At 33.2% G+C, this 11033-nt stretch overlaps 1 pseudogene; it reads left to right on the forward strand.

Moving 5' to 3' along the window:
- The first annotated feature begins 770 nt into the window (after window positions 1–770).
- On the forward strand, window positions 771–6922 carry LOC120140530 (annotated as a pseudogene).
- Window positions 6923–11033: the final 4111 nt, after the last annotated feature.

An 11033-nucleotide genomic window follows, 5' to 3' on the forward strand; every position in this document is an offset into this window, starting at 1 on the left:
ACAACCTAAGTTCTAAATTGGACCAAGGAAGACAAATATATATTTAACAAGAGCTTATAGAGTTTGTCACCATTAATAATATAAAGATTCTAAAATTGTGTAGTTAAACATACTTACATTGAGGAATAAGTACCGGTGTGGATAAATCTTCAGAGTAATTGAATTTTGGGTAAACTAAACCAATGTCACTAATGTTTGAGTCAATTTTTGTTTTTTCCATTGAAGTTTCAAAAGTAACAAATTTGTTACTAACGTTATCGATTTGTTACAAATCGATCACTCACTGTTAACCGTCGTTACTGCACTAACGGGAAGCTAACGTGACACGTTAAACCATTTGACTTAGGATGTTTTACCGACAGTTTGAATCTTCTTCTTCTTAAAATAATGATTATTTTTAACTTTTTTTTTACTGATTTTGTCATTTACAATCCATATAAATACTCCATACAGCAACTTCAGTAACTCAACAGCTTGTCGGTGGATCAAGTCGAAGGTTTATAATAAAAAAGAGATGCGGATAAGGAAAAAGAGGAACTCACATGAAAGGGAAAACCACTCTTCTTCTTTAACCTAAAGCGGCGATTCTTGATATTCTATGTTATGTATCTGCCATTAGCGGGATCCTCGTTGGCTCGGGTTCAGGAGTTGTTCTAATCAAGCTAAGCTTTCACAGGTTTGATTGATCATAGTTATTTTGTGTAATGTTCTTCCTTGTAGAAACTATTAGTGGCTAAGAAATTATTGTGGCTTCTCACAAACTGAAAAACATGAGCAGTACATTGAAGATTACTTGCCATAACTTATACTCTCAACTAATGTTTATGTGCTTTGTGTTTATGCAGGAAAGATGATGAAAGAGCGAAGATCCACCCTGTTAACTGAAGTCAAGTATGATGTTGTTCCACCATGAATTTGTATGATTTACGTAGTTTTTGAATCGCAATTATTGATAGAGTCAGCTGATTTAACGTGTTCGTTTAGGTTGTATATTCACAACAAACTATGGTCAATTCAGATTGCAAGAGCCTTTGAACATTATTTAGCAGGCCTTCAGTTGCCCATTCTCAAAACAAAGAGAAATCCTCAGCACAAAGACTTGAAGACCATTTTTTTTTATTAAAATAATGAAACAAAACAAATGGTTATAGATAAAATCAACCAAGATGGGCACTAAGAAGAACTGAGATTCAAACAACAACTTCATGGGCATGGCATCTAACTCTCAGCTGATATCCTAGTTCAATCAAATTTATCAGTTTAAGCTAATGAGACCTTTAAACGCTTGCTCGAAGGATTTTATTATATAGTAAAAAAATATGCAAGAATCCCCATAAGAAGCTACTGAGTAGCACCTAAGAACTCCATCCACATAAACCTCAACTAGTAACACCACAAAGTAAGACCATGTGCTACCCACTTAACAAAAGTTCACGGTCAACAGACAAACACCAAGCCAGAGAAATTTCAATCATAAATCATAACTCCATACCATGTAATTATAAAATTAAAAAGCTTCAATACTGACGTAAGGAAGAGGAGAAGGTGTTACTGCAGTAACGATGATTAACGTCGAGTGATTGATTTGTCGGTTACTTTAGTAACGACGGTTAAAGACGAATGACCGATTTATAACAAATCGATAACGTTAATAATCAATTTATTACTTTTAAAACTTTAACGGGAAAATAAAAACATACTCAAATATTAGTGAGTATTGATGTTTACCCTTGAATTTTTAAAATGGAAAACAATATTCGAAAACGGCTCTCATCAAGACGGCAAGAAAATAAATATATGCAAATAAAATCGGATTTTCAGTTAATTTAACTCGACTAAAAAAGTAAACATTTTCCATTGATCCTATTTGACCCGAAAAATATACACCTCCACTGACATTACTTGATTCAAAATAATATATTTATTCAAAAAAATATTATTTTTATTCAATAAATTAGGGATTTAATTAAAAAATAATATATAGAGTGGTATTATTATAATTATCCATAAATATATAAGATAAAATTATTATTTTTTTGGGATCGGTATGAGTCGCGTTTTTTAATCTTAAACTTGAACCCGACCCGAACATTACCTCTAAAAAATCTCGACTCACTTTAAAAATTAGGACCGGTGGTTTTATAGAAATTATGTTGTTACGTTGTCATGTGTATTATTTAAGATTTAAGGTTATAAATTAGAATTTATGATTTAAGATTTAAATTTATGATTCTTTTATTTAGTTAAAGGTAATTATAAAGTAGTATTTGTTATAAGTATTCAACCATTTGACAATGAACGATCAACCACATTTGTAGTCATTAATGTGTGAACATGTGATCTCTAAGAACAACAAAGATTTTTTTAATCATCGAGGTGAGTTAAATTACTTAAATAAAGAGAATGTTTCATTCATGAATTTATTTACTTAATCTAATTCAATCGAAATTAATTTATTATATAGACCTTTTAAAAAAATCAATTAATTAATTTATCATATAATTATGTTATTTTAAAAATGGTGAAGTAAAAGAGGAGGCTTTACTAAAACTCGTCCCTCCACTATAGTCTACAGACATTCACTATATATTAAAACTCGAGATTTGGTTTTAAAAGGTATCGACAGTTACTTTTTGGCTTTGCATGATGATCGACGGACACATTTCTCCTTTTCTCCCCTAAAGTGTAATACGGCGCCGGTTGCTTCTTCTTCTTCAAAATTCACTTGCTTAAATCTTATCGAAGTGCTTTCTCACTCTTTTATTGTATCTAAGCTAAAAGACAAGAAAAAATGGCCGATTCTTTTGGAGGTATAGTCGCCAACCTCCGCCGCCCTCCTCCATCCCTCCCTTCGTCAGCAACGCCCTCTCGATCATGGTAGTTTCAGCTTCTTCTTTATCTTTTATTTAACTTTTTTAAAATTAAGCTATACAATTTTGTTATTATCTTATCAGTTTAGGGTTTATTGTTTCCCCGTGTTGCAATTTTTTAACCTTTGTCCGGTCATAGAGAAACACGGATAGATAATCAAAAGGAAAATCATTTTGGCGCTGATGTGATATTGTTTTGCTCTAACCTGAAAAATCGATTTTTTTTAATCGTAGTTTAAATTTCAGCTTTTAATGCATTGCTGAATTCAAATTTACTTGATTGAAAGTAATTCTTAGTCTCAGCGTTAATCTTTGTTGTTGAATTGATCTTTTCAGGATATATTTGGATAATTGCTTGTTTAAATTGTCTGAACTTAGCATAATTGACTTGCATTTCCATGAATGCATTTGCAGTAAGTTCATTCTTTTGGCATGGGTGATCATTCATAATTTTGGTTTTGGAAGCTAGAGAGAGGTTTTTTAATTACTCAATTAAGCGGTGAGCAGAAAAGCATAATTACTTGTAGCTGTTTTGAGATTAGTGGAGAGACAGGAATATTGGAAAATCGCTGGTTGGTTGAATGGTTTTGATCCGGCATGTTTTTTTTCATTGGGTCATGCGTGACATAAAGCAATGCTGGTTTTGGTTAATGACGGATGTTTCTTTTGTCGGGACCTTGTAATAGAGCAAGCTTTGGTATTTATTGATTGTTGCTATCTGACTTCTTGATGTCTCTCTTGTCATTTATATATCGGATGACGAAATGAACATGTCGCTTTGTGTAGTTATTGATTTAAAGTCTTAACCTGTTTCCTGTCTGAACCTTTAACCAATGCATGCCACCATTATGATGGTGAGTACCAGTTTCTTCAATTGGTAAGAAAGGGGAAAGATTTAATCTGACAAACTATTTGGTGATTATCTGACTTACTTGGTATGCTTTGTACTTAAACCGTTCATGTTGGCAATTTTTGCAACTTTATTACTTCTTTTATGATTCTTGGTACCCTTTCAGCGGATTCACTAGATTGCTCTACTTGTAACCATCAAAAGTTTGAGGAGATCAACACTCTGGTTTGGTGAATAAAAAAGAGAACTAGCAGTCACATATTCATAGCTTTATGTGCTGCAGTTTTTTGTTCTTCATTTCTTGATGAGCTTTTTGTCTTTAGATAGGATTAGTATGTGCTTCTTCCCGTCCCATCTTATCTCTTTCTTGGTTGTTTGCTTGCTGAAGTGTGTGCTTAATCTTGTAGTTATCTCTGGGGGCCATGAGCTTTCTAGTTATTATTCTCGGGACGGCGATAGAGGAGCAGTGCGGATAACCAGTGATAGTGACCCCTTTGGATCAGCTTATGATCGTTACCTTCGTGGCACGGTATTGAACTAGTAGTTTCTTTTTTTGGGGGAGGTGTGATTAGGGTTCAAAGTTTTTATTCACTCCATTACTATATAAGTAGAGCTAATAAATAGAAGCATCCTTCCAGCAACTGTCATCATTTAGCGGGAGTCACTCTGCAAGACCAATGAGCGGGGGAATGCCTCGCCGTTCTGTTGATGATCCCCATATGGTGGGTATTGGTGGTGTTGATGGACAAACAATAAAAGATAGGACTATTGGTTTGGCAGTGGAAGACCTGAACCTTCCCTTCCTCCTGATGCATCCAGCACTCTCTACGTGGAGGGTTTGCCTTCAGATTGTACACGCCGAGAAGTTTCCCGTATCCTGATTAGCTATAGTTTCCACTTTGGCATTTTATTTTTTCAATTTCCCCCTTCAGTTTTATTCCTTGACCTCAGTTGACAGATATTTTTCGCCCGTTTGTTGGGTACAAAGAAGTGAGACTTGTAACCAAAGAACCTAGATATGTAAGTTTATTTATATATATTTGTCTTGACTTCGGAGTAAATATAAAGAACACTGATAATTCATGATTTGTGCAGCCTGGAGGAGATCCAATAAAACTTTGTTTTGTTGATTTTATAAGCCCTTCTCATGCTGCCACTTCTATGGATGCTTTACAAGGTTAGCCTGACAAGGATTTTCTGGTCCCCTGTATTTTGCCGATCAAAATGGTTATATTTCACGGATATTATTTGATATACTGTCAATGAAGGCACTGGCGCACCCAATCACCCATGCATGCACTAGTAAAACACATAATAAGTGCAAGCAGGATAATGTAGCCTTTGGAAGACCCACCTTCAGATAACTCCCTGTTTTATTCTGCTTCCTCCCTCTCCTTTTCCCCCTTTTCCCTTGTCCAATATTTTCTTCCAGGTGAGGTTTAGGGAAAGGTTTAATTCTTTCTAAGGGTGATCAGATGTAAGACTGGAGATAGGAATTGAGAAGATTGTAGCAGGATTTCTTTCCGAAGGAATGGTTGCTTGACTGCATGGGGATTTAATTAGATGGTTAGGCTTAATATAAAAATTCCACTTCGATCAGTTATTCAGGTTTTGCTAACTTGCTTATGCCTGCTTGTTTCATAATTTTCATTTGCAAAGAAAGACTGGTTAAATCTATAAAATCAGCGATATACATGCTATGAAGGGACAGTTTAAACAAAAAATCTTAGCCATCCTCGTTTCGTTACTTTCTTAGGTTTTCATTTTTAATCCATTTTTGGGGGGTTCTTAGGTTTTTCTCTGATCAAGATTAAAAGATACAACCTAGCTCCTTGAGCTTCCTAAGGTCGAATAAGTCATAATTCATCAGCATGTATGTTCTACGGCCTGTGATTTCAAGGAAAAGTTTTCAGTGTAGACTTTATATATCAGCAAGTTAAGGATATATAATGTCCTCACGTTCTGCTCATGGATTTTTTTAGGGATGTTTTGGTTCATTCTGCATTAACATTGAATTTCTTCATGTCATTTGATACAAACAGATACAATGATCGAAATTTGCAACAAAATCAAGTAGACTTTGCCTCCTGCGTTAGTTCTATCTTCCAAAATTCCGTGCCTTACTTACCATGACTTTATGTTTCACCAGTCCAAAAGCTTAACTGATAGTTTTTCTTGTACCGGCTGCATTAGATTATTCTGTGTTATATTCCCAACTGGTTGCATGGACTTACTGCAACACCAACTATATTTGTCTTTTGTGTTCACTTTACTCTGTGTGGTCTTGCTAACATCGCAATTAAATATTCATTTGTTACGGGCCTCGTCTCACCTTTTCCCCATTTCCATTGCCATGACAAGATCATCTCATAAAATGAATCAGGTAGAGAGAACAATTTAATGTCAGGATATCACAGTTCTGCCATCTATTTTGGGTACAAATAAAAGCGTGGTTGTTAGCCTTCTGAAACCTAGATTGTCTTTCCGAGTTCTGTTTCGTTGTTTAAATTCTTTGATACATGGAATATGTGCTGGATCATTGTGTCATAGTTAGGATTCTGAGAAAGTAAACCTTTAGAGGTGGAATTTGTTTATTGAAGTAATGTTCGCGTCTTATTGTGGTGGGTTATAAATCCCTCTTCACGCTTTTGAAGCGAGGTAAGTCATACGGTATAAATAGTTAAGCTCGATTTTGCAGGTTATATATTCGATGAGCATGACCATGAATCGGTCAAACTAAGGTTGCAATTTGCTCGCCACCCTGGTGCAAGGTCAGGTGGCGGGCATCGTGGCAAGCGCTGAATTGTGTGATTCGCAGGTGATTGACGCTTATTTTATCCACTCGACCTTTTACTATTCATGGCCATTGGGTATTCTAAGAAATTTTGGTGTGAATCAATTGATGACGTTTAATCTTGGAACGACACTTCTCTGTAGGATTCACTCGAATTTGGGAGGTTTTGATAATGAGGGGTGGTATGGCAGCCTTGCTGTTTCGAGAATTACACCAGTCTTTGTATGGCTGCTTGCATTAGGACGAACCTTTTAGCCGTGTAGTTTTCGATAATTCCCGGATAATCGCTAGATATTTTACAAAGTGTTCCTTTTTTCTGCTAGAAAGCAGCGAACTGTATTTTTGTTGAATTATTTGAAACGACTTATATGCATTTCACCGAGTTCTTCCATACCTGTTTATGTTTGCCGTTGACAGTCTTGGTTTGGACATATTTGACTATGGACGTGCAGTGAAATAGCTTCATGTATATTCATTTTTCTCAAAATTTATTCCGCAGTTCGGTTCCCATATCTCCCTCAATGAAGTCCAAATAAAAAAAACGAAAGAATACAGTAAATAAAATGAAACAAGAACCTTTCTTGCTCTTATTTATGAAAGAAGCCTCCTTATTAGGATTGTTTTCCCATTTATATGTGGGAGGGGAGATGTCAAGTATTTGCTTTTCCCACCCACAAGAAAACTTAATCACAGTTCTTACCGGTAGGTGTGTGTTAGTAGTTGAAAACTTGATCACAGTTCTTACCGGTAGGTGTGTGTTAGTAGTAGTGCAAGAAATAATACGTTGCGATTCGGAGTTGTCACTGTAAATGTGAGTGTGGACGTTGTTGTAAATACTCTTGCTGCATTTCAAGCTCCCTGGCATAGGGTGAGCAGTAATTGTTGATGTGTATTTATTTTCGGATTGCGAGATGAAGCCGTTTAGATGTTCTGAGTAACTATAGTACTGTGTTCTTATCTTTTGAAGATTCAGTCGTGTACAGGGCTAGTTCCTCTGCACCAAAATTACTACTATTTGCTTGCCAAATCATTTTATGGCAATATATGTTCCTGCTTTTTAATCTGTTGCCCCCTGAAGGAAATATATCGTCCATCTTGATGCTGTTGGTGGCATATATGACTTTAGCACGCATTGCGTTGACGGTGATTGTACTAAGGTATGACAACAATTCAAGTTCTGCTATTAGACCACCAACTTGAATGCTGTGTTTTTTACGTTTCTGCTACACAGACTTGATATGCAGTTAAGAAAACACGAGAATAGGTTTTAGGAGTGACGAAGTGGGAATATCCTAGACCGCAGGCAATTGTATGTGAATACAGAGGTGCAAAATCAATGTTGGGTTCTCTCTGCATGTGAAGTAGTATTAGAATTTAATGCATTCACGCTGACTAATGGTATCTTTTGTGGAGTTTAATGCTTTATAGAGGAGACTAATGAGCCAATACATTACACTCTCATGTCATATGAGCATGTAACTTCTAGGAGTATACCTAATATGCATGCCATTTGAGCTAATACCCAATTAACCTCTGACTTTGAGGTCTGTATTCAATTATGCATGATATACTTAAACCAAGCTTAGCACAACAGTGTTCTGATCCTATGCTGTTCTAAATGTTCATGCTTTTTTCTATCGAAGTACTTGTGTTCAACATCCATGTTTGATCCATATCCAGACACAAGTATAAACTATAAAGACATAACCCTGCATGATTCCTTCGCATTCGATATTTTCGTTGGTTCCATGAGTATATGGTGAACTGAAATGATCCCTTGTCGATTATGTACCAGTGAAATCTTAATCTTTAGGTATGTGGAAATTTTATCAGAAACCTAGAAAATGGCTAAGGTAGCCAACAATTGTTGATTTGTGAGATCATTTGACTATTATCACATGGTTAAGGAGATCCCAAGTCACCCATATCCAATCTTCACAGCCAACTTGCTTCTTTTATTCTTGTTTCTCGAAGCAGTTGAGAAGGGATCTGATTGTATACATTGTATGTGAATTGTCTTCGAGTTTTGATTAGAATTTTACTTGTTTTTGTAACACTTCCAAAAAAAATCAATAATTGGTGGCCTATGAAATTTGGATTTTATGTTATATTAAAAGCCTACCCTTTTAGTCAAATATATTTTTTATTTAACTTTTTAATACGGTCCATCAGTGACAGCATGTAAACATTGGGACCAGATTCACACTGTAAAGTGTAAAGTCAATAAATAAATAAATAAATGCAAATTAGGGATTGGACGCCATCATATGAAATAGTAAAGCCTACCTGCTTATATGAGAGAGGATAAAAAAACTTTAGGTAAATTATAGGTTTAATCATTTTTATTTCGATTTTATTCACTTTAACCATTGAAATTGAAAATATTATAATTTCATCATTTATATTATCGATTTATTACAATTTAATCATTAATCATTAACTTTCAAGGTAATTGTATTATCATGTTTAGTAAATATTCTTTTATAAAAAGGACATTCAATCTTTTAAATAATGTTATGTCAAACTTACGTGATTTGGGTAGTGAAAGTTAGCGATCAAATTTTTAATTTCAATCATCAAAACAAATAAAATAAAAATGATCAAACCTGTAATTTCTCAATCTTTCATGTTTGATAAGTATATTTTATATCTAGTGGTCAAACCATTGAAGGTATCGTGTCTTTCCCCACTCGATCTAAAGGCTAATATGTTTATCAAAGAATGGGGCATTAGCAAGTGGGAGGTACCAATAATCGAATGGATAAGATACAAACTCTGATTTGTCAACTTCCAACCCTGTAGAAATGATAAAGAGATGAAGAAGGGTTATAGTATTAATTAGAGACGGATGTAATATTTTATGTTAAGGAAGTGAACTTATAATTTTTTTTTAAAAAAACGAACTTATAAAATTAAAAAAAAAACGAACTTATAAATTTTTTTAATATGAAAATAAATTATCAATAGAAAATATAAAAGAATTAGAAACTTTTAGGAGAAGGAGATTGCCTTCGCCTATTCTATCTTTTCGGTCTATCCCTAATATTTGTCGAATGATGATATAAACTTGACACCCCAAGTAAAATTTTTAGTTTCGTCCCTATATTGAAAGATATGTTTTACTTTAAATTTAAGTTAATATTTAATGCTTAAGCCTAACAATTAGGCTTTGATAAAAAAGACCTAAATCATTTTGAAAACCCAGTTAATCGACCTAAATAATTTATAGGTCGAGATAAAATTATAAACATTAGAGGGGCTAAAAGGTAAAAATTTAATTTATAAGATTTTTAATTATATAATTACTTTTAAGAGGGTTTAAATATATAATTTTTCATTTAACTAAAGGGTTAAAAGGTTTAGATTAAACTTTCAATATTTAATAGCGATTAAAATTAAAGCAACCCATTTAACTAAGGGGCCAAAGCACATGTTAAAGGTTAGCTGTCTTGGTTTGTTTAAACTAACATTTTTTAAAAATTAGGATAAAAATATGAAATTAAAAAAATCATAATTTAAAATTTAATATTCCGTACTTAATTTAAGTAATATAAAACGCAGATGACCCTACTTGTTTATTATAATAATACAACTAAAAAAATGAAGTACATGGATCTACTACTATAATACTATTAGGAAAGTGGACTGGTAGCTGGAAACAGTAGTAGTGGTAGTAATATTATTGTTAGAGTAAATTACATCAGAAATTATTTAATTATGAAATTTATTGAGCGATTTCAATGGTTAAAAAAATTATATTTTATAGAGATCATGTGTTCGAGCAATTGTTTTTTGTCGGGTGTATATGTGTTATCCACTAAAAATAATCTAAACAATACTATCATAAAACAATAAGTTGAATAACTCTATTCCGTTATAAAATAAAAAGTTTAAATTGTTAATAAATCAGAAAAGTAATGTAATATTTGAATAACTCTATTCTAAAATAATGAATTTTTTAAATATGAAAATTAAATTTATTGTTTAGTTTTGCATTGAAATTAAATTGATAAAATATATAAAGATTAAAGATTAAAATTGTTATTATACCAATTCATGTAACTACTCTATTTATTAATTAATGGCAAAGTAGTTTATTTGTGATAACATTTTATTTGAGTAATCTATTTATATATATATATATATATATATATATATATATATATACAAAAAAAAGGTATACTAAAATAAATAAAAGTTAGGAAGGAATGTTAAAAAAAATTAATGACTAAAATAACTATAGTGAAAAGATTGGAGCGTTAAAATGTCATTAGGCCTGCACTTTCAGCCTTATCATACCTACAAGTACCAACCTTTCCAACATTCTCCACTTGCATCCTTGTGAAAATGGAAAAATCCTTTTGAATAAAGCAAGATATTTGTGAAACTACTTGTACCCAACTGCATTTGTGTTCCTCAGTTTCTGCTATTTTTCTCCTTTTTCACATTCACATTATGTGTGTGTACCTGCTTTGATGGCAACTCACAAGTATCCCAAAGTATGAATCTTTTTAATGTT

Source organism: Hibiscus syriacus, unplaced genomic scaffold, assembly GCF_006381635.1.
Source record: "Hibiscus syriacus cultivar Baekdansim isolate YM2019G1 unplaced genomic scaffold, ASM638163v2 tig00110785_pilon, whole genome shotgun sequence".
NCBI lineage: Eukaryota > Viridiplantae > Streptophyta > Magnoliopsida > Malvales > Malvaceae > Hibiscus > Hibiscus syriacus.